Here is a 20,728-nt window from a genome sequence, read left to right as displayed (position 1 = left end):
GGGAAAATGTAGTCTGGTGCAAAATCTAAGTCCCCTCCCCCGCGGTATAGGCAGCCGCCCTCCCCCACCACGACCAAACAAATTTTTTGCACCAGGTCTTAAAGTCAGTGTATGGACTTGGGGGGAAGGGGGAGAGGTTTGGGGGGTGATTTTCTGCCCCCCCATGACTAAATGGCCACAGTCCGGGGGCATATGACCCTACATGTTCCCCTGGGTGGTACGCCCCTGCCGTGACATGCCTCGGAAGATACCAGCCATCGGGGATGGGGCGATATAAAATCTAAGGAAATAAATAAATAAGGAAATAAATAGAGACGGCCAGACCACGGTCACACAGCCTGAAAAACTCACAACACCCAACCCTAATTCACACTTTTTAGAAAGCATTTTGAAAGAAAAGAAATGAGTGATGATTTAAATAAGTTCATTAAATAAGTTCATTTAAGAAATAGTCTTTTTGGGTGCCCAGGACATGTTAATTTCTCTTAGTGAGGAGACTCTTATGAATTTGCACTATTTATACTTAAGAACGACAGCTTGAAGCAGCCAATTTTTGTATGTGAAAATACATTAGTCCAAGCACCAGAAGCTTACAGCTCTATTTATGTATCACTATTGTTAATGAATGCCAGTGACGTTATTTCTCATATAACAGGGAATGAATTGGACAGGTGTCCCCTTTGATCAATCTTTGGCTCTGCTCTGATCTCCCAAAACATTCTGTTCTATATGATAGTCATGTGCGTCTTTTGCCAAAAGAATGTAGCAATAAAGGGACGGAGAAATTCCTGTGGTTTAAATCTGATGAAGCAGTTCTCGGTGTACTTCCCCTTCTGCAAATTTGTGCAGTTTTTGATGCATTTTTTGATGCATGGTTTTCGATGCATTCTTTGCATTTATGTTTATCTGGAGCACCTGGAGCACCTTCCCTATGAGGAGAGGCTGCAGCGTTTGGGACTCTTTAGTTTGGAGATGAGGCGGCTGAGGGGGGATATGATTGAAGTCTACAAAATTATGCATGGGGTAGAAAATGTTGACAGAGAGAAATTTTTCTCTCTTTCTCACAATACTAGAACTAGGGGGCATTCATTGAAAATGCTGGGGGGAAGAATTAGGACTAATAAAAGGAAATACTTCTTCACACAACGTGTGATTGGTGTTTGGAATATGCTGCCACAGGAGGTGGTGATGGCCACTAACCTGGATAGCTTTAAAAGGGGCTTGGAGAGATTTATGGAGGAGAAGTCGATTTATGGCTACCAATCTTGATCCTCCTTGATCTGAGGTTGCAAATGCCTTAACAGACCAGGTGCTCGGGAGCAGCAGCAGCAGAATGCCATTGCGTTCACATCCTACATGTGAGCTCCCAAAGGCACCTGGTGGGCCACTGCGAGTAGCAGAGAGCTGGACTAGATGGACTTTGGTCTGATCCAGCTGGCTTGTTCTTATGTTCTTATGTTCTTATCCCACTTTTCCCCACTTGGGATTCAAAGCAGTTTAGTATATCATTGTCCCCTCTTCAATAGTCCCTGTAATTCCCCATCCCTGTGCAAATATTCCCAACCGCAGAGTAGAACTGAACTACCTGGGAGAGCTCCCTTTGCTGGCATCCCCTTATCTGAGTGGCACCAATACGGCGACTGTGCGGCTTACAGCAAACATTGCCCCTCTTCCATTTTTTTTACACAACCAGCCTATAAGGTAGGCCAGGCTGAGACAGCTCAAGGTCATCTAGTGGCTTCCATGGTAGAAGTGGGAATCTAGGATTCTAGGTCAACTCTGAAAACAGTATCTTCCATGTTATATATTAGTTGGCATTTTTTCTTCACTTCGTATATATGTTGATCAAGTAAAACGCAACCTGATGGTTACTGGAGTGAGAATTTTAAGGGAAATAAGAGGGAGTAATAGAAAAGGAGAGTATGGTCAAAGGTTGGAATATATCCTCCCTATGTTACAATGCCACTTGCTTGGGGTTTGCAGAAGGGGCAGCTGGGCCTTCATGTGAAGTGGGCTGGTTTCTCAAAAACATCTGGTTAGTCACTGCAGAAAGTGGAATACTGATCTAAAGGTGTGCCAAAGGCATAGTTTGCTGTGGGCCCCCAAAAAACTTTGGGCCAGCCCTGGATGGCTGACCCCTACCGCAGAGGCGGAGCTACCAGGGGCAGTGGGGGGGGGGTGCGCATAGCACCAGGTGCACGCCTGGGGGCGGAAAATCGCCCCACCGTGGCTTCCCCCCACACACTTGCCTTAGTTCAGCCTGAAAGTGGAGGCTGGAAAAGCGGCCTGTTCACTTGAGGCTGAAAAAAGCCTGGTGGGAACTACACTTCCCAGGAGACCTTGCGAGCCCCACTTTTAGCCTCAAGTGAACAGGCCGCTTTTCCAGCCTCCACTTTCAGACTGAACTAAGGTAAGTGTGTGGGGGAGAGGCTGAACTAAGGTAAGTGTGTGTGTTGGGGGCAGGGCGCCGGGGCCCCCAGAAAATACAGAGTGCACACCGGGCGCAGTATGGCCCAGCTACGCCTCTGCCCTACCAAGTAAATTTGGACTCTTGTGGGCCACCATACCAAAAAGGCTGCAAATCACTGCTCTGGACCAAACTACAGCCCCCTGCGTTGTCTTGCTCTTATCATTTTACAGAGGATCCTTTAAAAGTGAAAAATCACTTGTACGGCTTGACACATTCAGGCACTTCTGCAGCGTTTTCAGTGGCTGCCAGCCCCGGCTTGAAGCACAAAACCACGGGTCTCTTACAAGCATATGGCATTAGTTTGCCAGCCCCTGAGATTATCACAATCCCTTGCTAAGGGCTGAGAAATAAATTCCTTCAAGGAGTATCAGCCCGAGTGACTTTGTCAGCTGGCGACACAAAGGAACTTGATTTAAGAGGAATCTTCAGCCCTCCACTTGGCTAATCCTTGTAGCAGATCAGCAGGACCAAAACATTTAAGTAATTAGCATGGGCATCAAGACAGCCTTCCAAACTACCTGGATATTACGGGGCAGCAACAGGTGTAGCAAACGTTTCCACACAGCCCCTTGAACAGAAGATGATAGGAAAGGGCAGCGCTGCTCTTAGGAATAATCCAGAACAGAAAAGTCAATTATACACCAGTCTGGTTTTGCTGAGGTGAAAATCAGAGTGACAGGCATGCTTGTAATACGTGCGCTGCTTTTGCTTTGATTTCTTCATCAAAGACTACACCAAGCTGCATTTTCTTTATGGAACCATCATGTTAGTAGCTCTTAGACTCTGGAAAGCTGAAAATCTTGTTGGTCTCTAAGGTGTTACTGGATTCAAATCTTCTATAGGATTGGAATTGCTACTGGCAGGTCTGTTTATTGCTCTCATGGCTCATTTTTACCTCATGATGACCAGGTTGACTAGGCACGAGCACAGATGGCTTGAAAAAGGAGTTAGACCAGGGGTAGGGAACCTGTGGCTCGAGAGCCGCATGCGGCTCTTCTGCCCTTTCACTGTGGCTCCACAAGCCGAGCCGCTGGCCCCATCCTTGCCCGCCCTGCAGGCAGCAGGGCGGGTGCACCAACTGCCCACGGTCGGCTGGGCCGCGTCACGGGCTTCCCCTCTCGCCCGCCCCGTTGCAGCGGGGCGGGTGCTTTCCCAGTGGCCGGCGAGGCCAAGTCGCCGGCTTCATCCTTGCCCACCCTGCAGGCAGCAGGGCGGGCGCATCCATGCGCTTCTCAGAATGAGCGGAGTAAAAGGTAAAAAAATCCCTATATATATAGTGTTATCTTTATTTTAAATGTCAAAAATTATTTGCGGCTCCAAGTGTTTTCTTTTCCCGTGGAAAACGGGTCCAAATGGCTCTTTGAGTGTTAAAGGTTCCCTACCCCTGAGTTAGACGGACTCATGGAGGAAAAGAAGGAGAAGAGTTTGGATTTATATCCTGCCTTTCCTGTAAGGAGACTCAAGGTGGCCTATAAACTCCTTCCCTTCCTCTCCCCGCAACAGACACCTTGTGAAGCAGGTGGGGCTGAGGGAGTTCTGAGAGAACTGTGACTAGTCCAAGGTCACCCAGCAGGCTTCATGTGGAGGAATGGGAAAACAAACCCTGCTCACCATATTAGAGTCCGCCGCTCATGTGGGGAAGTGGGGAATCAAACCCGGTTCTCCAGATAAGAGTCCACTGCTCTTAAGCACTATAACATGCTGGCCCTATCAATGATTACTAGCTGTGGTGACTGAAGGCAGATTCCCATACACAGAGGCAGAAAACATCTGTATTCCAGTGTAGGAGGCAGCATGTCCTCTTTGTTTGGCCTTCCAGGGAAACTGGCTGGACGTTGTGAAAAACTGGATGTTGGGTTAAATGGACCATTGAAGAAGAAGAAGAGGAGTAGTAGTAGTAGTTTGGATTTATATCCCGCCTTTCTCTCCTGTAAGTAGACTCAAGATGGCTTACAACCACCTTTCCCTTCCTCTCCCCACAACAGACACCTTGTGAGGTAGGTGGGGCAGAGAGTTCTGAGAGAACTGCGACTAGCCCGAGATCACCCAGCAGGAATGTAGGAGTGTGGAAACACATCTGGTTTACCAGAGAAGCCTTCGCCACTCAGGTCGAGGAGTGGGGAATCAAACCTGGTTCTCCAGATTAAAATCCACCTGGTCTTAACCATTGCACCACACTGGCTCTGAGGTTTCCAGACCTCAACTGGCAGCCCCAGCTCCATCTAAGTACCGGTAGTTAACTGGCTTCGGGTCACCCAGAAAGTCATGATGAGCTAACCACCACTCCACAGCGGTTTCCCACAACGGTGGAAAACGCTGTCAAGTTGTCGCCGACTTATGACAATCCCATAGGGTTTTCAAGGCAAGAGACTAACAGAAGTGGCTTGCCGTTGCTTACCTCTGCGTAACAGCCCTGGCCTTTCTTGTTGGTCTACCATCCTACAAAGCTTGCTTAGCTTCCAAGTCTTGAGAGATCTGGCCAGTTTGGTCATCCAGGTCAGGACATGACATTCCCTGTAGTTTTGTTTTTGTAAAATACACCTTCAGTGCTCCATTTCCTAAACATATTGAACGGCTGTGCCTCTCTCTGTATGAACTGGTGCCTCAATTGCGTATTTCAGAATGGATCACCTGGGACTGCTCACGAGCCAGCGTGGTGTAGTGGTTAAGAGCAGGTGCTCTCTAATCTGGAGAACCGAGTTTGATTCCCCGTTCTGCCACCTGAACTGTGGAGGCTTATCTGGTGAATCAGATTAGCTGGGGCACTCCAATACATGCCAGCTGGGTGTCCTTGGGCAAGTCACAGCTCTTCTCGCTCAGCCCCACCCACCTCACAGGGTATTTGTTGTTGGGTGGGGGAAGGGAAAGGAGATTATTTCCCTCCTCCTACTACTACTACTACCGTGATGTGTCAGTCCTTAGATAAATTGCCTTTTGCGGGCCAGAAATCAAATCCTTGGTGAAGGCCAGCAGATGGTTCTCCAGTTCTGAGCGTCTATCTTAATTTTCATGGAATAAAGCTGAAGAACCTGTGACCCCTTCTTGCAAAACGGGACAAATCTATTCTTCCCTCAAAACTGAGATCATGGCACAAATCTGGCCTGTTGCACCATAATAATATCCCCAAAATAAACCTGTTTACTTTCTGCAGTATAATGTGAGTGGGTTTATTGTTTGAAGCAAGCCTTTATTGGCATAGACAGTAGTACAACAATAATAAAAAATGGATTAAAAAGCATATACAATACAGGAAATACATGTTAGGACGAAGGAAATCTACTGGCGTTTAATAATTTCCAGGAGAAAGTCTGCCACTATCATACAGAGAGAAGGATCAGGGTTGTCCAACAAGTAGTGTAATCTAATTAAATCGGGGAGATCACGTAAATGTAAAGGAGTAAGATTCACATACTTGGATCTGATTTCATTGAATCTGAGACAGTGAAGTAATTGGTGGGCCAGAGATTCAACTGAGCCATCGTTACATGGGCACAATGTTGCTTATTAAATCTGCCATGTAACAAGGCAGAAGGCATAACATTAAACCTGGCGAGCATTATGGCTCTCCTTTGTACAGGGTTTATTAAGCATTACAGGTGGTGTGCCAAGTGGCCCCGTTCAAATGGGAGAGAAAAATACAGGGGGGAGCACGTTTTCTTGGCTGCAGTGGTTAGGGTAGTATAATGTGAGTGGTTGTGGCTGCAAAATTCCTATAACTGAAAAGGGGTAACACAGTGTGTTTTTTGCATGCACAGAGATAGACTCTACCCTTTAGGGGCCCCCAGAATGTGGGGGACTTCTTTCCCGTCATGATGGATGTGCATTTTACTAGCATATAGATCAGTGGTGGTGAACCTATGGCACTTCAGATGTCCATGGACTACAATTCCCATCAGCCCCTGCCAGCATGGCCAATTGGCAGGGGCTGATGGGAATTGTAGTTCATGAACATCTGGAGTGCCATAGGTTCACCACCTCGGATAGAGATGTTTTGCATGGAAAATGGTTTTCCAAGTAAACACATGTTTAAGTTGGAAGGGGAAGTAGTTTTGCCCATAAGTGCAAAGAATGGTGTGTGCATATAGTTCTGTCAGGTTACAGCTGATTTATGGCGACCCCGTAGGGTTTTCAAGCGAGAGATGTTCAGAGTTGGTTTGCCATTGCCGGCCTTTACATCACAACCCTCATATTTCTTGGAGGTCTCTCAACAAGAGAGATCTGGAGCCCTTCGGAGATTGGGCGGGATATCAATCAATCAATCAATCAATCAATCAATCAATCAATCAATCAATCAATCAAACACTGATCACAGTCAACTCTTCTTAGCTTCTGAGATCTGAGGAGATCAGGCTAGCCTGGGGCTATCCAGAACAGGATCTGTGTGTTTATGTATATGTGTGAATGTGTGTGTATGTGTTATGTGTGAATGTGTGTGTATATATAGAAATACAGAAAACTGAATCATAGAGTTGGAAGAGACCCCAAGGGCCATCAAGTCCCACCCCCTGCCCTGCAGGAACACACAATCCACTCCTGACAGATGGCCATCCAGCTTCTATTTAAAAGCCTCTAAAGGAGATTCCACCACCCTATGAGGCAGTGTATTTATTCCACTATCAGACAGCCCTTACTGTCAGGAAGTTCTTCCCAAGGTTTAGGTGGGATCTCATTTCCTGCACCTTGAACCCATTACTCCTGGTCCCAGTTTCTGGAGCTGCAGAAAATAAGCTTGCTCCATCTTCAACATGACATCCCTTCAAATATTTAAACATGGCAAGAATGTCACCCCTTAACCTTCTCTTCTTTGGACTAAACATACCCAGCTCCCTAAATATCTCCTCATAGGGCATGGATTCCAGACCTTCTACCATTTTGGTTGCCCACTTCTGGACATGCTCCAGCTTGTCTCCATCTACCCATCTTCAACAGTGGACCCCTGGCCCTGGGGGCTTCAGTTCCTTACAGATCAAGGAAGAATAGAGATCCAGTGAGATGCAGGTCATGTGACATCTCATGGAGGGTTAAGAAATGCATAGATAAGCAGAAGTCTTATTAACAGATTTTTATTCTGTCCTGTCCTCCAAGGGGTGCAGCCACCCCTCTTCCACTGTTCCCTCAGAACAACCCTGTAAAGTAGCGACAGTGGCTGGCCCAAGGTCACCCAAAGAGCTTCCAAAGTAGAGTGGGGATTTGAACCCAGGTCTCCCAGATCTTTGTCCAACAGCACTGCACCAAGTTTACTCCCATCTCTGGACTGCCTTTATTTGTTTGTTGAAACTGTTGGAACTGTTGACTGTTCAAACTGTTGTTCAAACTGTTTACTCCTCTGCAAACCTACTCCTTCCCCTCCCTTGCATGCCACCCCTCCCTCCCACCCCTCCCTCCGCTAGGGAGGGTGGGCCAGGTCCAGATGCTGGGCCCCCTCCCGCATGCCACCCCCCTTCCCTCCCTTCACTAGGGTGGGTGGACCACTATGGTTCATATAAAGACATTTGTTTGTTTAGAAGAAGAAGGGTTTGGATTTATATCCCCCCTTTCTCTCTTGCAGGAGACTCAAAGGGGCTTACAATCTCCTTGCCCTTCTCCCCTCACAACAAACACCCTGTGAGGTGGGTGGGGCTGAGAGAGCTCCGAGAAGCTGTGACTAGCCCAAGGTCACCCAGCTGGCGTGTGTGGGAGTGCACAGGCTCATCTGAATTCCCCAGATAAGCCTCCACAGCTCAGGTGGCAGAGCTGGGAATCAAACCCGGTTCCTCCAGATTAGATACACAAGCTCTTAACCTCCTACGCCACTGCTGCTTAAATAGTTTAAACTGTTTAGTTGCAGTGACAGCCACGGGCTTATAAGTCTTCAGAGTTGAAAATGAGAGAAATTAATGGAGAGTAGATGGATCAACAATTATTAGTCACAATTGCTAAAAGAAGCAGATCAACTAGGAAAGTCGGTGGAGTAGCACTATATGTCAGGGATGATTACGCCTGCGGGCCAGTCCATGACTTAAATCCTTGGTACCAGGTTGAGAGCATCTGGGTAAAAATTAAGGGGGAGAAAAACAACAGCGATCTCATTGTGGGGGTTTATTACAGCCCCCCTCCCAAGCCAGACTGAAGCGTTGGATGATGCCTTCCTGGAGCAGATGACCAAACTTTCACAAAGAAGAGAAACTGTAGTAATGGGAGATTTCAATTATCCAGATATTTGCTGGGCGTCTGTCAATTTCCCCGTTCAGACAATAACTTGCTTGATGGGTTCAAGGATTTTATTGAAGGCATGAGGCAGACAGCAGAAGACAGTTCTGGCGAAAGGGTGCCAAAACTGTTGATAATATGTTGCAGCAACTCCCCACCCCCGCATGTGGACTGGGGCAGCAGAAAGTGTCCGGTCCAAGAGCCTGTCCCAGCCACGGAGCTCCAAGGCCAGGGAAACAGATAAGCGGCACCTGCAAGAAGCTAAAGCTCTCCTCAGCAATCCCCCCTCCCAGCAAATGGCAATCATGATGGCGTCAAACTCTGCCAAGCTACCAGGTCCAACAATTTCCTCACTTGCCTTGCAGACAATTTCATGGTCCAAAAGGTGGGCCAAGCAACAAGGAGATTGGCTATTTTAGATCTGCTCCTAGCCAACCATGATAACCTGATTAATGGGGTGGAAATGGTAGGGTCCTTAGGTGGGAGTGACCATATTCTCCTAAAGTTCGTTATACAATGGAAAGGGGATGCCAAGTCTAGTCGGACACGTGTTCTAGACTTTAAGAAAGCTGATTTCAGTAAACTTAAAAAACAACAACTACTCGGTATGATCCCATGATTAAGAATACTAAAAGAGAAGAGAGTACAAGATGGATGGGAGTTTCTTAAGAGCGAGATCTTGAAGGCACAATTTCAAACAGTTCCAATGAGGAGAAAAAAAAATGGGAGGGGTCTAAAGAAACCAAGATGGATGACTAAAGAACTCTCAAGTGAGGTAAGATATAAAAGGGACATGTACAAGAAATGGAAAAGGGGGGGAAATTACTAAAGAGGAATTCAAACAAATAAGCCAAGACATGGAGGGAGAAAGTCAGAAAAGCGAAAGCTAATGAGCTCAGACTTGCAAGATATGTTAAAAACAATAAAAAGGAAATTTTTGGTTATGTCAGTAGCAAAAGGGAGAAAAAGGATACGACAGAATCACTGCATGGAGAAGATGGTGAAATTCTAACAGGGGACAGAGAAAAGGCAGAACTACTCAACACCTTCTTTGCCTCGGTTTTCCCCCGAAAGAAAAACAGAGCTCAACTAGAGGGAAATGGATCAGAAGATACAGTAGGGGAAATTCAGAACAGAATAAATAAAGAGCTAGCGCAGGAATACCTAAATACTTAAATGAATTCAAATCTCCAGGGCCAGATGAACTACATCCCAGGATATTAAAAGAACTGGCAGAAATAATCTCAGAACTACTTGCTATAATCTTTGAGAATTCCTGGAGAACAGGAGAAATCCCAGTGGACTTGAGGAGAGCTAATGTTATTCCCATCTTCAAAAAGATGAAAAAAGAGGACCCAAAAAAACTACCGCCCAGTCAGCCTGACATCAATACCAGGAAAGATTCTGGAGCAGATCATTAGGAAAACAGTCTGTCAGCACTTGGAAGGGAATAATGCGGCTGGCCTCTATGATGCGGCTGGCCTCCACGAGGGCCAGGGCTTTTACGGCCCTGGCCCCTGCCTGGTGGAATGCTCTTCCTCCAGCTGTCCGGGCCCTGCGGGACCTACATGAGTTCCGCAGGGCCTGTAAGACTGAGTTATTCCGCCGGGCTTTTGGGGAGGCCGGCTGTTGATAGGTGCCCATTAACAACTGAGATCCGCTGTTCCCCTCTCAGAGGAACTAGAGGAGTTATGGGTTGAACGCCATCTGTTTAAATGATTCCCATGAGTCTTAATAGAGCAAGCGCCTGCATTTTAACTGATATTAGTTTTTAGTATTTTTATCTTATTTATCCACTTGTTGTATTTATGTTGTAAACCGCCCTGAGCCCTCCGGGGGAGGGCGGTATAAAAGTGGAACCAATAAATAAATAATAAATAAATAAATAAATAAATTAAGGTGGATTTAAAAGGAGAATCTGGGCTCCCTAGTTTAAACACCATTGAAAGTTTGGGAGTGGATTCCAGCATCACAGCAGCTGCCCATGCCCCCCCCACAAAACTCAGATTTTGCACTGGACTCCATTTTCCCTAGCTACACCTCTGCCCGGAGAGGAGGGCAGAAGGGATTGCTGGCTGCCAGCTGGGAGCCCAGCCAGTGAAGGTGGGGTGGGGTGGGGCAGGCAGGGCATGAGAACCTGCTGCCCCTGGCCTCAGAGAGCTGCTTTTATAAGCACTGAGACTGGGGGTGGGTATTGGGGAGGTGTAGTAGTGCACTGCCGACCCAGCAGTGCCGTAGTAGAACGTTGGGACGCCAACGGACCTGCGGCCTTGCCGGTCGCATCGCACCCCCACTCCTCATCCCCCCATGAGTCACGGGTCATGAACTGTCTGGCTCAATCACCGGGCGCAGGGACAATGGTCTTGCCCCCAGGTGAGGATTAGGCTCAGACGCGTACGCTCCTCTCCGCACGTAGCCAGATGAGATCATGCATCACATGATGATCTCCCGACCTCCCGCTCTCCCGGAACTCCCCCCAGTCCTCCCTCCTACACGCCCCCGATAGAGTAACAATAAAAGGTGCCAGGAACCGGCAGACGGGAGACTCGCCAGGAACACGGACCTCCGGTCTCCCGCTGCTGGCGATCTCCACCAGATGTTATCTCCGCGTCTCGTCTCGTTCTTACGCTGACCGCGTGGGTCGACTACAAGCTGGTGCCGAAACCCGGGAATCCTCGAACCTCCACCCTGCTCACCGTCGCCTGGGGAAGGGCCGCGATACCGAAGTCCGCTGGATCGGCGCATCCAGGGACCACCGTTTCGGTATCGCCTGTCCTCTGGATCGGCGCATCCAGAGACACGCGTCCTAGGACACTCTCTCGTCCGACGGAACACCGGTGAGTATGGGAGCTTGCAAAAGCAGGGCTTATGACAAGCACGTTGACGAACTGAAAGCGTTAACGAAATGCGGCAGGGTCCCCGTAAAGAGAAGGGAGCTGCGCAAATTGGTTGAGGAGATTGAAGCTCAGTGTCCATGGTACCCAGAGGGGGGGACATTGAATCTTAAGGACTGGGAAAACATCGGGCGCACTCTTCGCACAGAGCCTCGCGCGCCAATGTCGCTGCTACTGACGTGGAGACAATGTTTTGTCGCCATCAGCCTGCAGACCTATGGCTCCCTTGCTGTAGGCCGCCCTCCTTTCGATCTTTCACCTTCAATTTCAACCCCGGAATTTTCTCTATCCACTAAATTGGACGCCTGTCCTCCTTCTGCCCCCCTCGCTCCTTCACCCATTTCAAACTCTCCCGCGGCTCAGCCGCCCCCTCCCCTTGCTCCGCCTTCATTTTCCGAAGCCGCTGCACCTCCGTCAGCGCCACGTAATGGCGCGGGTTTCAAAACTCTCGCAGAACGTATTAGCCACGATCTGCAGAAGAAAGAAACCCTGACGGAAGACGATGCCGATATTCTTGCATTGTGCCCCATCCACTTCACAGATACTGAGGGGGAGAATGGCGTCATCCGGCGGGTTGTCGAGTACCGCCCCCTAAGCTATAACATCCTTACCGAGCTCCGCAAAGCAATGCGGGACGTAGGAGTCACTAGCCCCTACGTGAGAGGCATGCTGGAGGCCATCGCAAGGAACCACCTAATGGTCCCAGATGACTGGAAGACCACCTTTCGCATGCTCCTGAGCCCTGCACAATTTGTGGTCTGGGAAAGTGAGTTCCGCCAGCAGTGCTTCAACAGAGCAGCCACCTCTGGCGGCGCCTACACCGCCGCTCAGCTTTACGGTTTCGATGCTTTTGCCAATCCCAACGATCAGATTGTCCTGCCTGAGGCCACCCTTACGGTCGCCTCTGAGTGCGCCTATAAGGCATTTATCAAAGTCCCCAATGCCGGCCAGCCAACCCAGAGTTTCTCCTCCATCCGGCAAAAACCCCAAGAGCCCTATGCTGAATTTGTGAACAGGCTCCAGGAAGCGCTCAAGAGGCAGGTAGATAGCGAGGAGGCCCAAAACGAGCTCCTCATGCGCCTCGCAAAGGAGAACGCTTCCATGGAGTGCCGCAGGGCAATCACGGGCCTAGGCAAAAATCCTGAACTGGCCGACATGCTTAAGGCTTGCCAGGACATTGGGTCCTCCGCCCACCAAGCTAGCCTCCTCGCCGCAGCACTCTCCACCGGCGGGAGACAGTCTCAGGATGACTGCTTTAACTGCGGCAGACCCGGACACTTCCGAAGGGAGTGTAGGCAGCCCGGTGGGGGGGCCTACAACCCCGATGGAGGAGGGTCCTCCCCCAGGAGGAGAAGGCCACCTAAAACCCGGTGCCCACGTTGCCAGAAGGGCTTCCATTGGAGAAACGACTGCCCGTCGGGAAACTCCCGCCCGGGCGTCTCCCCAGCCCAGGACCAAGGAGGAGAGTACTAGAGCAGACCCAAACGCCAAGGCCCCTGCCAAAACCACCCCCTCTCGTGGCATCTCGCTCGCATGCACCCAGCCCATCTCCTTTGAGTTCCCCCACGAGGTTCTTGTCGCCCCAACCCAGTATGACGAGCCCATCCCTACCGGGACAATTGGGCTAGTGCTGCCAAAGGCCTCTGCCGCTGAACAGGGACTGTTCATCGTCCCCGGAGTGATCGACTCCACGCACCAAGGACCCATCCACCTCCAGGTCTGGACAAACATCCCACAGGAGCTGCCCGCCGGAGCCAGCTGCGCTCAGCTGATTCTCTTGCCCCATGCGCTGCCCGCTGCCGACCCAATAAAGGCTACGAGCCCCAGCAGCCAACATGGCGCAGCCTACACCACCGTCGCAGCGGTGGAGACACCTATCGGGAGCTCCCGTCCATATCTGGAGCTCGCCATAGAAGGATGTAAGTTCAAGGGCCTGGTGGACACCGGCGCTGATGTTACCGTCATCAGAGCAGCCGAGTGGCCCGACCAGTGGCCGACCGAGGCTTGCCCGCACATCTGGGGGGGTGGGGGGGAGACAAACCGCGAGACGGAGCATCCGCCCGCTCACGGTCAACAGCCCAGGACTCGAGCGGCAGCTCACAGTCCGCCCCATCATTTTGGACATCCATGTCAATCTCTGGGGAAGAGACCTCATGAGTCAGGTTAAAACGACTCTGGTCTGGGATGGGTAAAGCCGTCACGGATCATTGATTCCAATCGTGCCTTCCGAGGTTGCCTCCTAATTTCCGTAAGAAAACTGTTTCCCTCTCCCCTCCCCTTTTCCTTCTGTCTTTTCGACCAGTAAAGGCGGGAGGGCCAATTGGCTGACTGGCCCTCCCTGGATTAAAATCTGGGCCCGTCCTGATACCGCAGCACTGTCAGGACAGGCCCCAGTTTAAAAAGGGGCTGCCGCCATTATGCGCCTAATACCCAAACCCGTTTGGGTTATGGCTGCCCAGCGCCTGGCAGCTTTATCAATACCATGTTAAAGGCCAGGCGCTCAGCCGAGGCCGCCCCTTAAGGAGCGGTCTCGGCGGACGGCAGTTCCCCAAGATAATTCGATCACAAAATTTAGCACCATCCAGCTTCCTGCATTAGCCACCAAGGTCACGGTAAGTGCAACTCCCTTGCAAAGAAACCCCCCCTTCCTTTCTCCTTTGTGTGTGCGAGGAATTTGCCTCTAATTGCCTGATTGCTTCATTCCCCGGATGCACCCATCTCCCCAAAAGGTGCTTCCAAAGCCCCCTTTGTGTTGCTGATTAAGCATGCATACCCACAATCCCCCCAGGACTCGCCTGTTCCCTCCCCCCTCGAGGCTCGGACCCTCGCCTTGACGCACCCTGATGACGCTCTGAAGCCAATTCCCACCAGGGTCGCCTACCTCCTGCCCTCCCTGTCAAACAACTAAAGAAAGAGGAGTGTAGGCGGCCCCCAGGAGGGTTGCATTAAAAGCAACCTTCACAGGCTGCAAAACAAGCCTTCTTCCTTCCCATATTAAATCTAAACACTAACTCGATCCCAATCTCCCACCATCCGCTCTAGAACTGAGCCTGGCGGGACCCGGCCCCCCCCCCGTAACCTGGGAAAGGGGGGTGTGTTTCAGTCCCTCTTCCTACAGGTTCCCGTGGACTCCGATTCGCCATGACAGGCCAACCCATGGAATGGCGCCAGGAGGAAACCAACCCCATCCCGGAGATGGAACGCATCTCTCTAGAGGATCCCGCCCAGCGATCCCAGCAGGAACGCCGTCGCCAACGCCCAAAGACCCGAATGACCTGGGGAGACGTCAAGGCGACCACCAGCCAGGCCCTAGCGCTGCTGCGCCAGCAAGACCACCCCGAGACACCCGAGAACCTCTGTGCCGCTCTCTTTGCGATCATCACCACCAACTCAGCGACCACCATCCTTTGCCTGCTCTGCTGCTTCCTGCCGATGGCGATCGGCCACCCCCTGGCAAGCTTTCACCAGACCAACATCTGGGAGCAGTTTGCTGCCGCTGCCAACGTCTCATCTTTCTGCCTGGGCCAGTACCTAGGAGTCGGGAGCCTGCTGAGCTCCTGCCTGCTCCCCGTCTGCAAAGCACCCGGAGACTTCCTAGCGGAGTCTGGGCTGAGCCCCTTCATGAATGCCTCATCCATCAGATATTCTATGAGCGCCGACTGGGGACCCGTCGTCCAAACCCTCCCGGCTGGCGCTCTTTCCCTTGTCACCAAGACGGTCGCTAACCACGAGTCCAACACCTGCGCCCGCATCACCGGCGCAGCCGAACGGGGAACCGACCCGGGCCCATTCGTCAGCTCGGCCAGTTGGAACTGCACACACATGGAGGACATTCCCCCCGTGTTCGGAAACATCCTGCTCCCCAGGGGCTGGTTCTGGACCTGCGGGGAGAGGACGTTTAACTACATTCCCGCCCGACTCCCTGCCGGAACTCTTTGCTGCCTCAGTCGCCTCACCATTGTCCTACCCCAGGCTCCACCCCGGGAGCCCGGACGCCGCCGCCGCCGCTCCGCCCTGCCTTTCGACCCCTCCTGTCGGAGCGACGCGGTCGCCCTCTCCGAAGCGGAGTTCGTCTCCCTCGCAACTTCCCTAGTGGGAGTCCCCGGACTCGCTTCCTACAATGCTAAGACTATTGGCCGGCTGGCCTGTGCCCTTGCGAAGTCCATCAACTCTACCTCCACCGCTCTGGATGCCCTGGCCTCCGAGCAGCAGGAACTTCGTCAAGCGACCCTAGACAATCGTGCCGCTATTGATTATTTGTTGTCGTTACATCACCAAGGTTGTGAGAATGTACATAATATGTGTTGTTTTAATCTTTCTGATAATTCCCAGTTGATCCACATGAAAGTGCGTGAGCTGCAAGAAGTTGTATCTAATCTGAAGTATGATGTTTTGCCCCATTGGTGGTCAGCCCTCTGGAGCTGGCTGCCGGGAGGATGGTTGAGTGCTATTGTACAGCTCTGCATTGGTCTAATTGTGTGCCTTGTTATCGGATCTTGTTTCGTTCAATGCGTGTCTAATATTGCCTGTAACGTGTGTAAGAAACCCCTCGCATTTCCCTTACCCCGCAACCAAGTTCTAATGTTGCACAAGCAGCTTGGTCAACTTGACCAAACGGCGGAGGAGACAAGCGTCCCTTTAAATCGCCCCTTAGCGTTTCGGCCCCCCGTTTTCTAAAATGTAAAAAAGGAGGAGATGTAGTAGTGCACTGCCGACCCAGCAGTGCCGTAGTAGAACGTTGGGACGCCAACGGACCTGCGGCCTTGCCGGTCGCATCGCACCCCCACTCCTCATCCCCCCATGAGTCACGGGTCATGAACTGTCTGGCTCAATCACCGGGCGCAGGGACAATGGTCTTGCCCCCAGGTGAGGATTAGGCTCAGACGCGTACGCTCCTCTCCGCACGTAGCCAGATGAGATCATGCATCACATGATGATCTCCCGACCTCCCGCTCTCCCGGAACTCCCCCAGTCCTCCCTCCTACACGCCCCCGATAGAGTAACAATAAAAGGTGCCAGGAACCGGCAGACGGGAGACTCGCCAGGAACACGGACCTCCGGTCTCCCGCTGCTGGCGATCTCCACCAGATGTTATCTCCGCGTCTCGTCTCGTTCTTACGCTGACCGCGTGGGTCGACTACAGGCAGGCGTGACCCCACCTCCAGGGGCGCGCAGGTGTGTGGCCCTGCCTCCTGAACCCACCCCATAAAAAATCTATACCTACATCACTGGGGGGCATCTCTGGAGCTGGCACAGCCCTGCACCTATGTAGATGTCCATCCTGCTGGCTCAAGGGGTGAATGCACTGGTGGAGGAGTGACTTACCCAAGTGGGTGCTGCACAGCTTTTCAGTGCCTGACCTGGAAGCCAACATCCTTCCCTAGGCCAATCGGTGCAGAAAGCTGCACCAGCATAACCGGGGGCATTTCAGGGGAGGTGGTGGAGTTCACCTTAGCTTCCACTACTCACCAAGCCCCTGCATGCCGACAGAGCTGGCCTCAGAGATATGCCATTTTTATGGCATATCTCCATTATCGCATATGAGAGATTTTCGCCAGTGGCTTGGGGTTTTTTTTGTTTTGTTTTTGGGCTTCCCAATGGCATGGAGCCCTTTGGCATGGAGCTAATTGGAGCCCTTTGGAGAGGGTGGAGCAGTGCCATCCCTACCCACATGCCCACCCAATCTGGATGTTATTCACCGACTTATTTATAGCACATCTTTTGCTGCATTGTCGAAGGCTTTCACAGCCAGATTCATGAGGGTTTTGTGGGTTTTCCAGGTTGTATGGCCGTGTTCCAGTAGCATTTCCTCCTGATGTTTCGCTTGCATCTGTGGCTGGCATCTTCAGAGGACCTGATAGTAATAAAGCAAATGGAGTATACATATCTGTGGAATGTCCAGGTTGGGAGAAAGAACCATTTGCTTTGATTAAAAGTGTTAAGGGTGCAATTTGCAAGTGTAATTTGCATGTGTTAAGTGGAATCCACCCATTTTAGCATATGTATGTAATACTGAAGTTGGTAGCCAAATTTTGTTCTGGGTGGGGGGGGTGTGGGTGTGGTGTGGGGGGGGGGTGGGGGGGGGGGGGGTGGGGGGGGGGGGGGTGCGGGGGGGGGGGGGGGTCGGGGGGGTGGGGATTGGAGTGGGGCTGGGGGGGGGGGTCGGGGGCGGGGGGGGTTGGGGGCGGGGGGGGGGGGGGTGGGGGGTGTGGGGGGGTGTTGGTCGGGGGGGGGGGGGGGTTGTGGGGGGGGGGGTGGGGTGGGGGGGGGGGGGGGGGGGGGGGGGGGGGGGGGTGGTGGTGGGGGGGGGGGGGGGGTGGGGGGGGGGTGGGGGGGGGGGGGGGGGGGTGGTGGGGGGGGGGGGTGGGGGGGGGGGGGGGTGGGGGGGGGGGGGGGTGGGGGGGGGGGGGGGGGGGGGGGGGGGGGGGTGGGGGGGGGGGATTTTACTGCCCTGGCCCCTGCCTGGTGGAGATCACTCTTCCTCCAGCTGTCCAGACCCCTCTTGAGGACCTACATGAGTTCCGCAGGGCCTGTAAGACTGAGTTATTCCGCCGGGCTTTTGGGGAGGCCGGCTGTTGATAGGTGCCCATTAACAACTGAGATCCGCTGTTCCCCTCTCAGAGGAACTAGAGGAGTTATGGGTTGAACGCCATCTGTTTAAATGATTATGGTCTGTAGCGCTGCATTTTAACTGATATTAGTTTTTAGTATTTTTATCTTATTTATCCACTTGTTGTATTTATGTTATAAACCGCCCTGAGCCCTCCGGGGGAGGGCGGTATAAAAGTGGAACCAATAAATAAATAAATAAATAAATAAATAAATAAATAAATAAATAATGTGATCACTGAAAATCAAAATGGGTTTCTTAAAAACAAGTCATGCCAGACTAATCTTATCTCTTTTTTGAGTGACAAACTTGGTAGATGAAGGGAATGCTGCGGACCTTGATTTTAGTAAGGTCTTTGACAAGGTGAACCTTGATAATCTTGTGAGTAAACTGGAAAGATGTGGACTAGACAATGCAACTGTTAGATGGATTTGTAATTGGTTGACTGGCTGAACACAAAGAGTGCTCACCAATGGCTCAATTTCATCCTGGAGAGAAGTGACTAGTGGGATGCCACAGGGTTCTTGTCCTGGGCCCAGTGCTATTCAACATTTTTATCAGTGACTTGGATAATGAAATAGAAGGCATGTTAATCAAATTTGCAGGTGATACCAAATTAGGAGGGGTAGCTAACGCCCTGGAGAACAGGGGCAGGATTCAAAATGATCTGGACAGACTAGAGAGCTGGGCCAAAATTAACAAAATGAATTTCAACAGAGATAAATGTAAGATTCTACACGTAGGCAGAAAAAATGACATGGAGAGATATAGGATGGGTGACATCTGAAAGGGATCTGGGAATCTTAGTAGACCACAAACGGAACGTAAGTCAGCAGTGTGATATGGCAGCCAAGAAAGCCAATGCAATTCTGGAATAAGAGTATAGTGTCTAGATCAAGGGAAGGAATTATACCACTGGTCAGACCTCACCTAGAGTACTGTGTTCAGTTCTGAGCACCGCAATTTAAGAAGGATATTGACAAGCTGGACCATGTCCAGAGAAGGGCAACCAAAATGCTAAAAGGTCTGGAGTCCATGCCGTACGAAGAGAGACTTAGGGAGCTGGGGATGTTTAGTCTGGAGAAGCGAAGGTTAAGGGGGAACATGATAGCTATGTTTAAATATTTGAAGGGATGCCATGTCAAAGATTAGGGCACAGAGTAATGGATTCAAGGTGCAGGAAAAGAGATTCCACCTAAACATTAGCAACAACTTTCTGTCAGGGTTGTTCGACACAGTAGGATGCACTACCTCGGAGAGTTGTGGAGTCTCCTTCTTTAGAGGTCTTTAAACAGTGGCTGGATGAACATATGTTGGGAATGTTTTGATTGTGTGTTCCTACATGGCAGGGGGTTGGACTTGATGGCCCTTGGGGTCTCTTCCAACTCTATGGTTCTATGATTCTTCCATTAGAAAACCTGTGTGATGCTGGGCTGGGAGACTGTGGTTTGATTCCTGCCACGGAATCTTACTGGGTGATATTCAGCGGGTCCCATCCTCTCAGCCTAACCTACCTCACAGGTTTGTTGTGAGAATAAAACAAATGACAGGAGGCCGATGTCAGCCAGTTTGAATGTCTTGAGTAGTGAAACAGGCAGGGTGTAAAGTGAAGTAAATGAATGGGTTAGTTTCCCCCTCTGCTTCCCCACCTCAAAATATACCAGCCTTTCCCATTAACCCCAAGACACTCCCTCTCTCCCCAAACTGGAGCCAATCCGCCTCCGAGAGGCCATGTGCTTTGCAAAACCAGATCTGCAGGAATTCCAGCCGCCTCCTTTTCTTCCTTCCCTTTCCTGCCTTTGCATCTGGCCGGCGTCCAACCTCCCCGTTCCTCGTTTGCCAGCTCTGCGTTGCATCGGAGCTGCAAAACCGGGGGGCAGGAACCGACCCCCAGTCCCCTCCAAGGAGGCGGCCAAGGCAGACTTTGCAGCGATCCCGCACATGAACCGATTGCAATTCCTTCCCCCTTCCTTAAAGTAAAAAAAAAGACGAGGCCAGCCATCTCCCCGCCCGCTCCTCCTTGCGGATCACGCCCACGGGGTGTTCCCAAACCCCGTCTGTTTTGCAGCAACCCCCGGGGAAGGGAGGGGGAGAGGTTGCAAAGCCCCCGGCCCCGCCGCTGCTGAGCTTGCAGTCGGGCCAGCATGGCCGGGTAATGCTTAACCCGCATCGTCACCTGATCCAACCTGCTGGCCGGCCTGCCCACAGGGAGGGGAAGGGCTGGGCTGGGCTGGGCTCGGAGGGAAGGGGAGAGCCACCAGCCAAGGGCCGCCTCCTGACGTTGAAAACCTGCTGGGCGAGGGAGGTGCTGCTGCTGCTGCTTCTCTGGCGCCCCCCCCCCCCCTTTCCCGGGAGCCCGGCGGCTGCAGGAAGAAGCAGGAGCCCTTTGCAAACGCGGCGGGTCCAGGAAGCGGCAGGAGCCCTTTGCAAACGCGTGCAATGCCCTAAGCGGCTCGGGGGGGGGGGGGGGCGTCCTCGCACCTGGAAGGGGGACAAGCAGGGTAAGTCTTGCGTGTTGTGTGTGTGTGTGTGGGGGACCTTGGGGGGAGCCCGGAGGAGCCGCCG

General features: G+C 51.6%; 2 protein-coding genes across 2 annotated transcripts in view; both read left to right on the top strand.

The window, feature by feature from the left end:
* LOC125426857 (SERTA domain-containing protein 2-like) overlaps window positions 1-20,728 on the top strand; it is a 751,974-nt gene that overhangs the window by 429,586 nt on the left and 301,660 nt on the right. The window lies entirely within an intron of this gene.
* Window positions 20,430-20,728, top strand: part of CEP170B (centrosomal protein 170B) — a 112,437-nt gene continuing 112,138 nt past the window's right edge. Inside the window, exon 1 of the mRNA XM_048484648.1 lies at window positions 20,430-20,664. The gene's annotated coding sequence lies outside the window, so the exon portion shown is untranslated. The remainder of the gene's footprint in view (window positions 20,665-20,728) is intronic.

Source organism: Sphaerodactylus townsendi, linkage group LG02 (genome assembly GCF_021028975.2).
Source record: "Sphaerodactylus townsendi isolate TG3544 linkage group LG02, MPM_Stown_v2.3, whole genome shotgun sequence".
NCBI lineage: Eukaryota > Metazoa > Chordata > Lepidosauria > Squamata > Sphaerodactylidae > Sphaerodactylus > Sphaerodactylus townsendi.
Note: the sequence above shows the minus strand (reverse complement) of the source record. Positions and strands in the feature narration are given on the sequence as shown.